At 34.0% G+C, this 17,801-nt stretch overlaps 1 non-coding gene across 1 annotated transcript; it reads right to left on the minus strand.

The window, feature by feature from the left end:
- Positions 1-9,732: 9,732 nt before the first annotated feature.
- Positions 9,733-9,804, minus strand: TRNAQ-UUG (transfer RNA glutamine (anticodon UUG)). Its single transcript has one exon. It is a non-coding gene; the product is annotated as a tRNA-Gln (tRNA).
- Positions 9,805-17,801: the final 7,997 nt, after the last annotated feature.

Genomic DNA, 17,801 nt, shown 5'->3' on the forward strand with positions numbered 1-17,801 from the left:
TAATATTCATGGCCTTGTAACTTAAGAACGAACTTATCTTTTGTTTGATGTAAATGAAACTAATGGAATTATGGTATATGTTTCCATGCAATTGTATCATGTAACGTTGTAAGACAGGGACTTTAAATTTTAACCATGTATTTTGGGACTGTTATTATGACAATTTAGATTAATTGGTGTGTGGATGTTCCACATGAGAGGAACTATGTTGAGGTATAATGAACGGATGAATGGGATGCTGGATGATATTATGTGTTTTGTGTATTGGGACAGGTTGTTGAAGGCTCATTTTTAGGGGAGGTTATGCCGAATTTTTTTTAAAATTTTGGCATCAGCTAAGGTCGTTACACACATGCTCTTGTAGTATGCCATAGCGGTCTGACCGTCCTTGAACATGGTCTCGTCCGATTTTATAGACGATCCGTCCGTTCAAATAAAGCGAGGGTTCCATGGTGCCGTTACAGAGGCAGAGGCATTGACAGAAATAGGCCCAGAGAAGGTAGGAGGCCTAGTCAGATGAGGCCTAGTTAGAGGGTGCACAGACATACTCAGCCCAGAAGGCCTAACCCTCTGTGACATTGGAACGTCATCAAGGCTAAGAGCACTATCAGGCTGAGGCCTTTTACCTCTTGCCTTTTCCCGAGCGGTAACAGTAGCAGAGCTAGGAAGGTTGCTGACAGAAGGAGTCACGTTCGGATTGACAGTCGTAGTGTTGGAGATCGGGTCGGTAGCCGTCACGTTCGGATCGGTGGAAGGAGTGGTATCAGAAATAGTAGCAGAGGAAGATACTGAAACTGGAGAAAAAGTTGCTACAGGGGCAACAACAGTCCTGGGGGCAGCTTTCTTCCTGCCGAAGGAAGGGATCTGGAGCTGACTCATTGTCTTGCCAAAGGCTGAGAGAGCAAAAAGGTTATCTGAGGTAAGGAAATCCGAGCAAAAGGGAATGTTGGTCAGAACGTACTTCTTCAAATAGTTATCCTTATCCCTGCAAACACCGTAGCCCAAATCATCACAAGGAATGCCTAAGGAATGGCATAAGAAAGTACAAAAGCGAGGAACGCAAATCTTGCAAGGACAGTCACTCTTATGGGTTTTGTATTTTTTATATAAAGAGACAGAGCACTCTCCAAAAGCGCTCGGGATAGGGAAGTCCTCTGCGGCTAGAGAAAACCAGGCTCCCCTAATCCCAATTATATTTTTCCTCCAACCCTTCTCAGATTTGAATTTATCTTTGCAGATGGACCTCTTCTCAATTGGGTAGAAGTGGTAAAACGGTTCATCAGTTCGGATTTTGCTAACCTTGTAACAAAGGAGAAGATCTACGAGGTCCAAATCTAGACCTCTGTCACGGTTCAGAAGCAACATAACAGATAAAACCCTAAGGAAATTTGGGTTTACTTGCAAAGGGGAAAGTTTCAGTTTATTAAAAACATAATTAAAGAAAGGATGCAGAGGGAACCTAATGAGGTTAAAATGAAGGTGGGAAAATAGAACCTCGCCGGGAAGAAGGCCAGCACCAGTTCTAATATCCCCCTCTTTAGGGCAATTTCTAATTTGTATATCGTCAGGAAGATGAAGTCTCATGCGAAGAACATCTAGATCTATAGTCATGGTGAGAATGAATGAAGATTTTAAGGGAGAAAAAAAGGTCTTCTGAAAAAGAAAGGCAAACAAAACTAACCTCAGAGAGTGAAAACGTCAAAGAGTACTGCAAGGTCACTGGAAAAAGCAGCTTTTGCAAGAAATCGTCGGAGAAGATTTGATTCAGAAGAGACAATAAAAAAGATTGACGTAGCATCCCTAAGGCTTATAAAGACAAGGTGGGCCCGAAAACTAAGGATTTGGGAAACCGAGGAGTTTTTTTTTAATCTCAGAGCATTGATTCCCGAATCTAACCGTCCATTTTCCAAAGAGATCATCTCGAGCCGGTAAGTTATGATTAGCAGCCTCTAATAATTACCCCCTAATTAATTAGGGAGTAATTATGGGGACAGTTGAGGATACCAGAAGGAATATGGGCCGGATATGATCCGCAGACATGGCATCGGGTCAAACAATTGAATTCAGCCCATACAGGAGCACCGCATGATGGGCAGAGCCCAAAGGATCCACCGAAGAAGGCCAAGCCCATTGGAAAGAAAGCCCAAAACTGATAGTCTAGCAGCACTTGTAATTGCCTAGAAAAAAGCAGTGAAGAGAGTGAAAGAGATGAAAGGATTTTTTTTTAATTAAAAATGTAATGAGATTCTGTCCAAATAGAGAGAGAAAATTCTTTGCATCTTCAAACATGTATCTGCATACATGTGATTCACGTTTAATATATTTTCTACGTATTTAAGATTATTCTTCTGGGATGTCTACAAAAATATTCTACTCAAAACAATTTGTCCTTTCTCTTCTGTTCTTCTCATCCAAGATTCAAGGATCTGGATGAATATTATACACATGCAGAAACTTCAAAACAAAATAAATAATATACATACATACATGTTTATATATATATATATATATATATATATATATATATATATATATTACTTGCGTATTTTAGAATATTATCGATCTATTCACAAAATTATCAATGGAGGAGATTGGTACATATTTTAAAATAAGTTTACGAACTCACTGTCTAAAATTTTTGTTACTAAAAAGAAAATTTCTAAACTAATTGTTATGTTAAACTAATATTTGAGGTACTCAAGTTATATAAATTTTAGTTGGGATTTTTGATTAATAAGCATGAAAACATTAATAAATTACTACATGTGAGTTTGTAACTTTATTATATATTTGCTTCACTGATTATGTTAGATTGATTTCATTGAGTTATCAGATGTCGTCAGTGCACATGTTATATAAATTGACATGGTCATTTGGTCCCCTTCCCCCTCAGGGAAGTTCTCAATTGCCCACACAATGAAACATCTATACCGGCATTTGCCAACCCTCCATTGGCCACATTTAGTCTGGACTAAATCATTGATACCTAAATATTCCTTTAGACTTTGGGTTGCCATACAACATTGCCTTCCAACACACGATGGAAGATGCACTGCTCATATAAATGCCACAATTTGCATTCTCTGCCAGGGGTGGAGCCAATGTATGTCCAAAGGGGGCACATGCCCCTCGTGGCTTGACCCGCTCACTATAAAATATAATAATTTTTATTTTTATTTATATATTTATAAGAAAATTTCTATATAATGTCTCCCTTAAAATTTTAAATTTCTAAAATTGTCTTTTAAATTTCTCTTTCCCTTTTCTTTTGCTCTTAATATTCCTTTTATTTCCTTAAAAACAAATTTAAATTTTCCTTCTTTACTTAAATTCTATTTTTTTTTGTTTCCTTTCAAATTTCTCATTTTTCTTCTTCTTCTCTTTTTTTGGCCTCCTACTTCTTAACATTCTTCTTTTTGCACTTAAGAATGATGTATATAGTATGTATTTTTTTTTTTTTTTTTTTTTTAACCGTTCTTATTTAAATTATAAATTTTTTTTTTTAAACTGTGGAATTAAAATCCTAACTCTGCCCTTGTTCTCTGCAACACTGATTCAGAGTCCCACGACCACCTCTTCTTCGAATGCAGCTTCGTCAAGCTCATGCGGAACTTTTTACAAGCATGTTGTGGGTTTCATATCATGCCATCCTCTTGGTCTGAGCTAATCACATGGACATCTTACCATTGGCGAGGGAAGTCTAACTCCTGGTTCTACAGCAATTCAGTCTCTAGAATGGCGTTGGCTGCATATTTCAAGAAAAAATTCTCCTCTGCAAATGCGGTGCTACACCAAACTCTACAACCAATTAGATGGAAGCTGATATCCTCTCCTATTTCAGATTCCCTTGATGTTAACAGAATATATGCAGAATGGGAGATTCATCCTCCACCTGAACGGCCACCGGCAGAGTCACCTGATTGCAGGAATTGAGGAGTTCATCTCCATGGTTCACGCAGCAGACTGTTGTTGGAGTCTTTTGTCCTAGGCTTCCTATGATTCTATGTTCCTCCTTGGGTTGTTGGGCTCTTGGGCCTAATTATCATTTGTAATTTGTAAAGTTATGATGGTGCACTGGTCTAATCTCTAGGCCTGTAACTTTATCTATTTCTAACTGTTATCAAAATTCAATTCTTCTTCTTCATCTTTTTTTTCTTAATTAATACTCACACACATGTCTCTACTAAAATTCCTTGACCTTTCTTTGAAAAGTAGGAAACTAATATCGCTAGGCCACTGGCCTGTTTGTAAATTCAATTCTTCACAAGAGGTGAAAGAGAGTTTGGATAATTATAACTATATAATTGTTTTGTTTTGAAATTAATAGAGTCAGAGAACGTCAATTATCGAAGGTAAAGGATTGACGAGCGATTTCGAAAACACTAATATCAATGACTCGAGGGAGAAAATACTCAAATTCATTTTATGCACGATTGAACTTATTAAGGTTTCGTTGTGAGTAGGAAGAATATTGAGAAATAAATAGATTTAACTTTTCCAAAAAGAAAAAAGAAAAAAGATTTATTTATTTAATCTTAAAAAAAAAATAGAAATAGAAAATGCTTCAGAGTGATGGCTGGATTGTGCAGAGTTAGGAACCTGTTTGGGCTCTGGTACAGGGTGTCCATCACCCGAAATCAGTAATCAGGTTAAACCCTCAATATTGGGCCAGGTTATACAATCCGACCCAAAGAAAATATCTATATTATGCTCTGCCAACCTACTCAAACTCATAAAATGGATTGGGTGGGTTGGCCTTGAAATTGAATCACTATCCCAGTCCATTCATTTATTATTAATGGCTCTACAATTGGGAGTAACAATTTCCATTATCATTGTATTTTATTTTATTATTACTTTTTATTTTCCGTAAAACACATTTACATACCTAATTATTTACAGAGATTTGAACTCTAACCTCTTATTTGAGTATGTGAAAAATTATGGCTAGATTATACCTTTTATGCTTTATTTGGTAGAAAGGAAAGAAGTGGTGTTGAAGGAAAATAGGAAGGAAGAATGAAACTTCCTTTGTTTTGTTAGGTAGGTATGATGCAAAAAAAATAAAGGATAATAGGAAAGATGTGGCATCCTTTTTTCTTTATAAATTTTTATGGAAGTGAGAAAAAAAGTGAAATATTATAGAAGTTTTAAATTAAATATTATTCTAAATTACACAAGTTTTAAATTATTGTACTATCCTATATAAATTAGAATATTATAGATATTATTGCACATAATGGCAAAAACAATTTAAAACTTTATTTTTCATCCTCTCCTAATTAACATGATAAATTGTAAGTTTATTTTGTTTTCTTCTATTTAACCAAAAAAAAAAAAAATTATCTCATCCATCCCTTCTTCTCTCCCTCCCATCTAATTTTTTACTTCCCTACCGAACCAAGTATTTGTATTTTGTATTGAGGTATTTAATATGATAATCTAAACACTGATTACATAGATCGAATTAACTAGCACCCTGGGCCTCAATCCACGGTTAATTAATTTTCAACTTACCATGTCTCTATAGAGGGATCAGATCCTTTTAGACTATGCAGTGACGACACGATGTTTTCAAGTGGCCAAGGTTAAAATTTCCAAGCACTGGTTACAAAAATAATAAACAAGTTCCTATTTTAGTGGGAAAAGAAAAATAATCTTGCTATGAAGTAATAAAAATAAATTCTTTTTAAAAAAGAAAGAAAGTAAGACACAAATATTCAATTAAATTTACCTAAAATTTGGAATCAGAACATTCAATTTAAAAGATAAAAAGAAACATCATCCAAGTTAATAATTTTTTTCCTTCTTAAATTAATAGTAGTATTACATAGCTAGAAGAGGTGAATAAATGAACAGATAGAATGTGATACAGCTGCGGCTGACACTGTACCTTTACCATTCCACAGACAGTGAGGCGTACAGAGAGCCATCCGTACACATTGATTAGTTTTTGGATGCTTCTCATTCTTCTCTCTCTCTCGGAGATCATGTGAACTCTGTACAGAAATGGAAGAAGGTAGGGGATCCACAAGCTTAACTACACTCATCCGACAACACATGCATCTAACAATCTTCCAACCCTCGAAGCTTCACTCTTTTTTCCTCTGTCTTCCTTATCTATCATCATCATATGTGCCTTTCTTTTTTATTTGGCTTTTCAGATATGGTGTTTAATTCATAGGTCCCACAACACACAAAATGCTTCTTCTCACCTCTCCCCTTCCTTAGACTACCCTACTTCTATTGCTTTCTTGCAAGTGTAGTGTCCGAGTAAGTGGGTTGTTCCTCATATATGAGATGCTGTACTTATTATACATTGTTGTCGACTTTGTTTTGTAAATCGAGTCTAATCCAACTAAGCTGAACCTAGCATTGTGACAGGGAGCACCAAATATAAGGCGACGATTGAACAAAAGAAAAACAAGTCTACATCTGGACTCTATCTTGGGTAAAAACACTATATATCAAAAAGTCGAACTTCCAAATTTATGGCATAAAACCCATCAAAATTGGAGGGTATTTTGGTCAGTTTATCATTTTTATGTACTATAGTCACCTACACAACTGTGTTATTGTGTTGTTGACTTGTGAAGGACATGCAGTAGTAATTAGCAGACCCTATCTGCCTTTGTTATGGTTTGGCAACTCGATACACAGACAGTCCTTGTATCGAAGGGAGCTACATGTCAGTTTCCAAGTTCAGTAAGCAGCTTTTTTATTCACTGCTGACATTTTGATTTTTCTTTTTTCCGCAATCATAAAATATGTAAATACTATAGACGATTATTTGTATCCATTGTAACAAGTAATCGTACATAATATCACCTTTTTCATTTTTACACATGTTTCACTGATTATTGAATTCCTAATCTCTTTTTAAAAAATATGGACATGTTACGCTTTTAAAAAATATGGATATGTTACGCTTTGGTTACCAACAGTTGATCAATCACTATATATCACTATATATCTACCAAAAGGGTATAATTTTAATATATTTTTATGCATGAACCCTTTCAACCTTTTTTCTTCTTTTTTTTTCAATATATTAGCAATATCCACACATAATTATTTGATTTTTAAATATCTTAAGTGTGCGGTTGAATGAAATTGGACCCTTGTAATTGAAATCGGTGAAATTTGAAAAAAACAACTAAGAATATTGAATCAAAAATTTTTCAAATTCTACAAATTTTAAATCCACGCAGCCGAACACAACTAGGGATGACAACTGGGCGGAGTAGCAGCCGAGTTTGGCTAAACCCTACTACACCCCAGTTAAAAAATCCATCATACCAACTTCGCTCCTATTCCGGAACGGGTTTGTAATTGGTAAACCATTCCCGCCCTTACTTCGACTGACAAAGTACTGACTCTGCCCCTTGTATTCCGTTTAATTGCAAGACATGTGCGAGGGCAATGAGGCTTATGCAATTTTTATTATAGACAATACTTGGGTGCTCTCCCCTAATGATAAAGTTCATCATCATATGGCCCAATATAATTTAGACATATATTTAAAATTTCTAAAAATAATCATTACCCATTTTATTACTAGTTAAATCGAATCCTAAATTATTTATTTATTTATTTATTTTCTTTCCAAAAGAATCACGATTGTTTCTACACCCAACCTCCATTTGATCAAAATGGAAAAATTACTAAACTTATTTAAAGAATCTGCTATATATATCAAGTGTTGAATATGGAAGGAATAAGAGCTTAAAATATTATATGAAAATTTGATTTTAACCTATATATTTGAATAGATGTGTATATATTTTTGTATAAATCTAATGTGTCAGAATAGATTTACACAAAAAATTTGTACTACCTATTTTTAGCTCCAATGATTGTTTTATACCTTTTGTGTAAAAAAAAATCTCCCAATAACAACCAACCACGTGGTCTTACATAACTTTTATAAACTTACTTGATTCATTTACTTTTTCGCGATTAAACCTCACATCACAATCCTTCTCAATTAGGAAAAATAATAATAATTTCCCCTTATATTTCACTTTCTATATAAACAAAAAAATATGCAATTGCGATTGAATTATTTGACTAATTACAAAAAAGAAAAAAAAAATAATAACTTGTATGTATCAAACAACAATTATATAAAATTGTGATTAAAATATATATCTAACATTTGGTTAGTACATATTTATTTCATTAGAATAGAATGTAAAATGATAAAAAATCTAAAAAAACCCTAGAATCTACAACGATGATTACAAAAGATAAGATGAAACGAAAATGATAAATCAAATTATTTTTATTAAAAAAGAAAAAAGAAAAATAAAAGATGGTCGAACAGTTCTTACGTTGCCGCCAGTTGCAGATTCTTCTCTATGACGCTCTAAAAGTGGGAGACAAAGAGGGGTAAAGGAATGAGAGAGAAAAAGAGATCCGAGAGTGGGAAAGGGGAGGAGAGAGAAAATATACTTACATGGCTGTGTAAAAGGGTTGTGTAAAATACACAACCCTTTTACACATTGGTGATATAGCAGTGTATCTTAACAGACTGTTAGAGATGAAAAAAATTTATAAATCATATGTGGCAGTGTATATTTTACAAAAAAAAAAAGAAAAAAAAAAAAAAAGATTTTTTAACAAACCGCTGGAGATACTCTTAACTTTTCTTCATAAATCTATTTTTTTTGTCAAAGTTAGATATATCTTTTGGATATTTCCCAAGTACCCAACACCTTCAATTGATAGGGCTAGCTAACGGTTATGATTTTTTTTTTTTCCTTTCTCTCATTGGTGGAAAATATGAAAATAAAAGATTAAAAGTTTGTGAATTCTGCAAATTCTAATTGGTGCAGTATTGTGTCACTTGTGAGCTTTTGTTGATTTGTATGTTATTTTACATATTGAATAAAATTTGAATATTTGATTGATGTAGATAGACTAGGGTTTCAAATGGAGGTTGTGTATGGAGATTGGGGGGGTGGGTTAATCGATAAGAAGTTGGATAATAACCATTATTAAAAATTTTAAAAGTTTGGCCATGTGTCTAAATTATATTTGCCCAAGCTGAGAGGATGAAGTTCATCATCCCAAGGGAAGACCCAACTATTGTCCTTTTATTATTTATAGTAAAAAAAATATAACTTAGTGTGTTCAAATTGGGCATAAATAAGTTGGCCCATCTTTTTAAATTACTAAGTAATGAATATTATATATTAATTGATAATTTCAACAAAGTAACATAGGTAGTAAAAATATATATATTTATAATTTTTAAAAGTATATATATAATCGGAGCAGGGTCGGGATGAGTTCATCACTAAATCCACTCCCGCCCCAAACCCATTTGGAATTTTCAATTATTTACTATACCTGTCCCAAATTTATTTAGGGACTACTAAAATGTTAAGAATAGTCTAATAACAAACACTCTTAGAATTAGCATAAAATATGAATATAACAACTTATATTATGTAATATTAGTTGTGTCATTATCCAATATTAATGTGGATTGAAGAGTTGAAGACCAAAACAAACCTAATATTCAAAATTATTTTTTATAGAAAGTGATTCTTAAATTTGATTCCATGTCTACACTAATTAACCCAAACTTAATTAATATATTGGTTTATCTATATAAAGTTGGGACGATTTTGTTTGCGACAGTAATACCAACTTGAACCAAAAAAAAAAAACGTGATTGCACAAATCAAATATCAAATATATATATATATAGTTAAAAGAATTGAAAGGTCCCACCGGGAGTCGAACCCAGGTCGCTTGATTCAAAGTCCAGAGTGCTAACCACTACACCATAGAACCACTGTGCACAAATCAAATTCTGATCAGTAAAGCTGGTTTCATATTACAACTGTTATATACTTTAGGTAATCTAATTCTAAAATAAAAAAATTGACATGTTTTTGGATCAGTAAAGCTTGATTAGTTTTTGGATGCTTCTCATTCTTCTCTCTCTCGGAGATCATGTGAACTCTGTACAGAAGTGGAAGAAGGTAGGGGATCCACAAACTTAACTACACTCATCCGACAACACATGCATCTAAGAATCTTCCAACCCTCGAAGTTTCACTCTTTTTTCCTATGTCTTCCTTTTATATTATCATCATCATCATATGTGGCTTTCCTTCTTAGTTGGCTTTTCAGATATGGTGTTTAATTCATTGGTCCCACAACACACAAAATGCTTCTTCTCACCTCTCTCCTTCCTTAGACTACCCTACTTCTATTGCTTCCCTGCAGTGTCATGTCCGAGTAAGTGGGTTGCTCATAATATTTGGGAGTCCGTCTAACTTGCTACACTCTCAAACAAGTTTTTTTTCATTTGCTTGTACGTTGTCCTCAAGGAGGAGCCAAAAATTTGTTTCAGGGGGAGGAGCGTCTTATTAAAGATGATAAATTATATTTTTTTCAAGTAAATAGTGATACAAGACAATAAGTCAAAAAATAGAACTGTAATAATGGTAGAATAATAACATTTAATAATTTAAAAAATAATTATTTAAAAAAATAAAAACATAAAATACACCTTAAGAATCCTGTTAGTAACAAATTTAATTACTAAACTTTGAAGAGAAAAAAAAAATAGTTTGAATAAAGGAATGCAACTTTTTTTTTAAGAGAATATAAAGAAGAAGAAGAAGAAGAAGAGAAAGAATGAAAAGAAAGGACAAATTAAAGATATTTAAAAATAATAATTATTTTAGTGGGCAATTTTGTAAAATTTTATAAATTATAGGCCTATTTGCAATAAAAATTAATTGGCCCAAGGGTAAAATATTATTTCTGTGGGACATTTTTCACTTTTTTATAAATTATTCGCCTGTGTGTAATAAAAATTAATGGCCATTTTTTAGAAAAAAATTATTTCAGGGGGGGCATTTTGAAAACTTTTATAAATTAGAGGCTATTTTGTAATTAAAACTAATGGGCCAGCATGGGCCCAGGGGGGGCATGGGCCCCCCCGGGCCTATGCTGGCTCCGCCCTTGGTTGTCATCATTCTTAGTAATTCTACTCAACTAAGTTGAACCTACTATTGCGATTGGGATCACCAAATCTATTCTATACTCCCAAACATAACACAAGAAAAACAAGTTTACATCAAGTTGACAGTAACGTTAGACTCTATCTTGGGTAAAAAATTATACATCAAAAAGTTGAACTTACAAATTTATATCATAAAACCCATCAAAATTGGAGGGTATTTTGGTCAGTTTATCATTTTGCTGAACTATAGTCACCTACTCAACTGTGTTATTATGTTGTTGACTAGTGAAGCACATGCAGTAGTAATTACTAGACCCTATCTGTGTTATTATGTTGTTGACTTGCGAAGGACATGGACTCGTAGTAATAAGCAGACCATATCTGCCTTTGTTTTCGTTTGGCAACTCGATACACAGACTCATGTTTACAGAATGGCAATGAGATGACTAATGTTCTTGCAGCGCTGTTTAGAGGTCATTGCAACGCTGTTTAGAGGTTATCTTGTCGATGTTGCTCTTGCCTAAATTCCTTTTCATATTAGATGCTTAGCAGCCAAGGATTGTTCATGTTAATTTTGTGCTGCTTATTGTGGTGTGTTTGCTAGGTTAAATAATAATAATAAATAAATAAAATAAAATAAATCTCGATACACAGACACAGTCCTTGTATCGAAGGGAGCAAGTCATATGAGCAACTACATGTCAGTTTCCAAGTTCAGTAAGCAGCTTTTTTATTGACTGCTGACATTTTGATTTCTCTTTTTTCCACAATCATAAAATATGTAAAGACTATAGACGATTATTTGTATCCATTATAACAAGTAATGGCACATAATATTACCTTCCTCATTTTTACACAAATGCTTTTACTGAGACTGGAACTCTTGATCTTTCTTTAAAAAGTAAAGGTCTGGTATTGCTAAGTTACTACCCATTGATCACTCACAATGACTTTGATTTAATATATATGGTTTTATGTTACCAAAAGGGGATACTTTTAATATATTTTTATGCATGAACCTTTTCACTCCCCTCCCCCCCCCAAATATATTAGCAATATCCATACATAATTAGTTGATTTTTAAATATCGTAAGGGTGCGGTTGAAAGAAATTGGAGTCTATAATTGGAATCGGTGGATTTGAAGAAAATAACTAAGAAAATTGAATTAAAATTTTCTCAAATTCCACAAATTTTAAATCCATGCAGCCGAACACATCTAAGGATGGCAAAGGGGCAGAGTTGCGGCGGATTTGGCGAAACTCTATTATGCCCTGTTAAAAAATCCGTCATACCAACTCTATTCCTATTTCGAAACGGATTTTTAATTGGTATACCATCCCTGCCCCTACTTCGGCAAACAAAGTATTGACTCTGCCCCGTGTATTCCATTTAATTGCAAGGCGGGTGTGGGGGCAAGGCGGCTTATGCCATTTTTATTATAGACAATACTTAGGTCCTCCCCCGAACGATAAAGTTCATCATCCTGGTTGATATGGCCAATACAATTTAGACATATATTTAAAATTTCTAAAAATAATCATTACCCATTTTCTTACTGGTTAAACCGAATCTTAAAGTTTTTTTTTTTTTTTTTTCCCAAAAGAATCATGATTGTTTCTATACCCAACCTCCATTTGATCAAAATGGAAAAATTACTAAACTTATTTAAAGAATGTGGAAAGGAATAAGAGCTTAAAATACTATATGAAAATTTGATGTTAACCTATATATTGAATAGAGTTTTTCTCGAATATTTATTTCTTGGTAAGAGTTAGCTTTTCTCGTAGATCTATTTTTTTTTTTTCTTCCAAAGTTAGATCTATCTTTTGTATCTTTCCCAAGTTCCTAACACCTTCAATTGATAGGGCCACCGGTTGGGATTATTTTTTCCTTTCTTTCCTTGGTGGAAAATATGAAAATGAAAGATTACAAGTTTATAAATACTACCAATCAGAGGTGCAATTTTGTGTCACTTGTGAGCTTCTGTTGGTTTGTCTATTGTTTTACATATTGAATAAAAGTTGAATATTCGATTGATGTATATAGACTAGGGTTTCAGATAGAGGTTGTGTATGGAGATTTGTGGGGAAAGGGAGGAGGGGAAGGGAGAGAAGGGAGTCTAAATATTTTAAGTAGGGAAAGAAAAAAAAATGGGTTTGGGTTTAACCAGTAAGAAGTTGGATAATAATCATTATTAAAAGTTTTTAAAGTTTGGACATGTGTCTAAATTATATTGGCCCAAGCTAAGAGGAAGAGGGCCCAAATATTGTCCTTTTATTATTTAGTAAACAAAAAAATTAGCTCAATGTGTTCAAATTAGGCTGATACACAAGCTGGCTCAGCTTTTTAAATTACTAAGTAGTGAATATTATATATTAATGGACAATTTCAGCAAAGTAACATGGGTTGTAAAAATATTAAATATCTATTATTATATATTTATAATTTTTAAAGGTACATTGTGACATTCCGAATTTTCACAAACTCGGATAGTCAATGCAACCCAAAATTTGACCCGATAACAGATCCGGAATGCGAAAGCGAAAACAAGAACAAATGCGAAAGCAAGAGGTGAAAATATACCAAATATGCCCTAAGGAAAAAATGGTCATTTCACGTGCAAACAAAGTCTCAAGAGATGTACGTCATTCCTAAGACTCAAACATAGTTTCCCATGCGGAACTTAAAATAAAACAAAAATGCGGAAGCGAAGTTTTTAAAAAGGGACAAGTTTAACCCTAAGGGCAAAATCGTAATTTTCAAAAAGTTATGGGTGCTACCGAAGACACCATTGGATAGGTAACAAAAAATTAACGAATATAGATTAAAGAATCACTTGATTTGGAGTCCGGACGGAGGAGAAAAGTCGAAACAAAGTTTTGACGTCGTTACGGCCGTGAACAGTGTTTTGATAGCAATGAACAGTACCTGGGCAGAAAATACTGAAAATCATGTGCCATTTTGAGGCACTAAACGACATTTTTTTAGAAAAATACGAAGAAGAAACCCCCCTTAAAATAAATTTTCCAAGCTGACCATGTGGAAAGAAAATTTTATTTTTTGACGTGAAATTCCCAAAATACCCTTGAGATCAGACTTTTTTTTTTTAAAAAGAATGCACGCACCAGGAAATCAGATTTGATGCAAAATTTTCGAGACTAAGACGACATTTTTTGAAAAAATATTGTGTGAAGAAACACCCCCTAAAATCACATTTTCTAAGTGACCATGTCAAGATCGGAATTTATTTTCGAAGAAAAATTTTCAAAATGCCCCTAAACCAGATTTTGAGAAAAATGTAAAAATGAGAGCAATGAAGTATTCAAATGACTAAATATGAAGTTGTGGGCTAAAACGATTATACACGCAAACATAATATATATTATAAAATGCGTCCTAATAGCCCATGGCCTCAAAATACACCATATGCAAAATACTACATGTCCAAGCCCTAAAATCATAAAAAATGGCCCTTTTAAGCGAAATTTGAAATCAACCATCATTGATGCATTCAAAGAATTATTTGGCTCATGGCCACACGTCATATATGATATAAGAACACTATGAAAAATGATAAAACACAATTCTCACCATCCGAGCTGAAATTGTCATGCTAAACTTTCACATTTTTCAATTTTTCACATTTTTAAACATAATATCAAATAGCATAAAGGTAAGGTATAAGCTCATTGGCCCTTGGCCTCATCACATGCATGTCAAATAGGTCTCAAATGGTGCATTTAAGCGCTTAATACAAATCCCAAATAAAAATTATAAGTTTTGACATATTTAACCCAAAATAAGGCAAAATCATGCTAGCAAGTGCAAGTAACAGAGAACGCCAACTCATCAAGCCACAAACAAGTTCAAGGATGTTGTACATCCCTAAAACATGGTTCTTTACCTAAAAAATGTCCCAATAACGAGGGTGAGTAAACAAGTTACTCGTAGGAAATGAACATGCGTATAACCTAAAGTTTTGCAAGTCTTTATAAGTTGATATAAATCAATCCATGTGGTTCATGCCACCTCATAAATCATAAATCATAATAAATAAGCAATTAAACAACATTGAAATATCAAATGCTAAATAACAAAATATAAATTCACAAAATAAGCAACTTGGAATTTAAAATGCGAAATCAAACAAATGGAAACTTGGACGTCACGTCGGCACAAAACCGAACACATAAGGCCACTTTTGGGTTACTAGCCCGTGGGTACCTTCCCCTAAGTGTGCACTATAAATAAAGGGTTCATTCTGTTCCCCGTACTAGAGTTGAGCTCTAACCATAATCATACTTACAACATCCCCAAGCTTCCAAAATCAACAAATTGTGCACAATAAGCATATACTGTGATACCCCCGGATTTCCGGATGCGGGTTGGCCAGGCCCACGCCCGATTACTCGAGGATATCAAACAAATTAGCAATAATCGAACACAGAATATAATTAAGATAAACATGAGCAAATAAAATTCGCTGGAAAGAAACTAAATGCAAATCCTTTATTGAAAACTTCAGAATAAATCTTATAAATAAGAACTAGTCTGTTACATCCAACTTCCCCAATTTACAACTCGGGAATCCATCTGGTGGACCCCTAATCAAAAGCCAATACTGGAAAGCGAACAACTAAAAAGAAGTCCACTGCTAAATCATAAAGGAACCCCCTACATCGCCGGTAGAATGAGTAGTCATCTCTGCTCGGCACGAACAAGCTCTAAGACCTGGAACCGTCCGTTACCAGAAAAATAATAGTGGGTCAAGCCCACGAACAAGTTCTATTCTAACTACAATCCAAACAGAGACCCGATACGCAGATACATCCTAGACGTCTCAAACATATCTATATAGTCCGTAATAGATAAATACATATCCACACTACAGGACTCTCACCAACTATGCTGAGGGTCTCAACCTGAATAGAAGGTAACATGCAATACGCACCTGAGTGGGCATGACTACCTAAGCCTAACAGGGTATACCTTAACCAACATAGCTAGCTACGCATCCTACTACATATACGCACCCTAACCGTCGACTATGAGACTCAAGCTCAAATCGCGGTACCATAATTTATATATATAAATTCCCATCCAAACCAATGTAGTGCCGCTCAACTGATTCGTTGCCATGACACGACATAAAATTAGGATTTATTGTTTTAATTAAACCCATATCCATTTTAGGTGATACATGCACCCTAACCGTTGACTTTAAGACTAATGCTTTTGTCACGGTAACATAATGATATATTTAAAATCCATTCACATTCATCCATAAGAAATTCAGTAAGTCGTTCAGCTTATTCAACTGCACAGACTTAAGTATTTAAGGTGGATTCTGTTTTAATCATCCGAACCCTTATTCCAGTATAGGTAGGACTTTAGCAACTGGTGCTGTCCAAACCTAGTATGACACCGTCTCATACCGGTTCATACAATCCTCCATATCCATGTAAATTACCACATATATATAATAAGCAAGTAATTTAAATCCAAAACCAAAGCCAAGTAATTGCAGCATCGTTTATACAATATTATAGCAATTTCAATTCAAAACCCTAATCCAGTTGATTGCAGAATAATATATAAGATTTCATAATTGGCATCCAAACCAAGTAAATTACAACACCTAAATTAAAGTTTAGCAATTTACAGTCCAAACCAATATCCAAACCATTGTAAGAAACTGTTTAAAGTTTCAGTAATCTAAATCCAAACAGTTAACCATATAGTTGCAGGAGATGATTTAATAAATCAACAACTAACATTCAGAGCATGCATAGATCACATCTAACACACCAATGACCCTATACTATATTTAAACCCATTTTATAAATATATTAAATCCCACTGGAATGCCTAAAAAAATAAGCTTAAGCATTTAAAACTTCATCTATCCACTAACCCTATATAATTGTACATAAGTGTTATACAGTTTGATCCGTTAATTTAGAATTAACCTTAAATCAATTTAGGGTCTTAATAACACCCAAAATTAACTATTTAATCCCCCCGTGAAGTCTCATTAAATTTCTAAAATTTAATCAAGCCATTTAGTTCCTTTCTCTGTTAGTAGCATACACCGTTGTATATTTTTACACTGCTTCATCCTTTGTCTTAGAGACTTAAACCATACAACAATAAGTTTAATAACACTTAAAATTAACTACTTAGATCCTCTGTTAAGTCCCTACAGTTCATTAGCATCACTCAAAAGCTCAAACAGTGCTCAAAACACCAAACAGAGCCCTAGAAAACACTTTCTGGACGTAAAACAAATTGGAGCCGGCTCTTGGAATGGAAGAGCCGGCTCTTCCCCTATTGGAGCCGGCTCCAATTCCCTAGGAGCCGGCTCTTGACTTTCTAGAGCCGGCTCTCTCCCTCTTGAGAGCCTCCAGTTCATCTCTACTCCGTTTCCGTCAATCTGCTCCTTCTCTGGTCAGTCCCTACCCTTCTGTTTATTTCTTAAACTGATCTTAAGGGTTTATTATCACTCTATTAACATCTCCAAGGTTTGATTACAGTAATTTAAATCAATTACAAAGCTTAAGGTTGCTATTGAACTTACCAAGCTTTTAGTATCAAAACTGAAACTATATGCAGAAATAGAAACGGAACAGATTGCACACGTATTTAAAACAGAATAATAACATCCCTATGAGTTTTGTATAACCCCAGTAGAGTTCCTATATTGTGTCTACAAGAGTTGCAATCAAATACAGAAACTAAGGCTACGATAGAAAACATATGTTTAAAGTACAAAAAACTGAAACAACACTTACATACACTGTAACAGATATTGAT

Source organism: Cornus florida, unplaced genomic scaffold, assembly GCF_030987335.1.
Source record: "Cornus florida cultivar Cherokee Brave unplaced genomic scaffold, ASM3098733v1 CherokeeBrave_3.0.0_Hap2_Chr05, whole genome shotgun sequence".
Lineage (NCBI taxonomy): Eukaryota > Viridiplantae > Streptophyta > Magnoliopsida > Cornales > Cornaceae > Cornus > Cornus florida.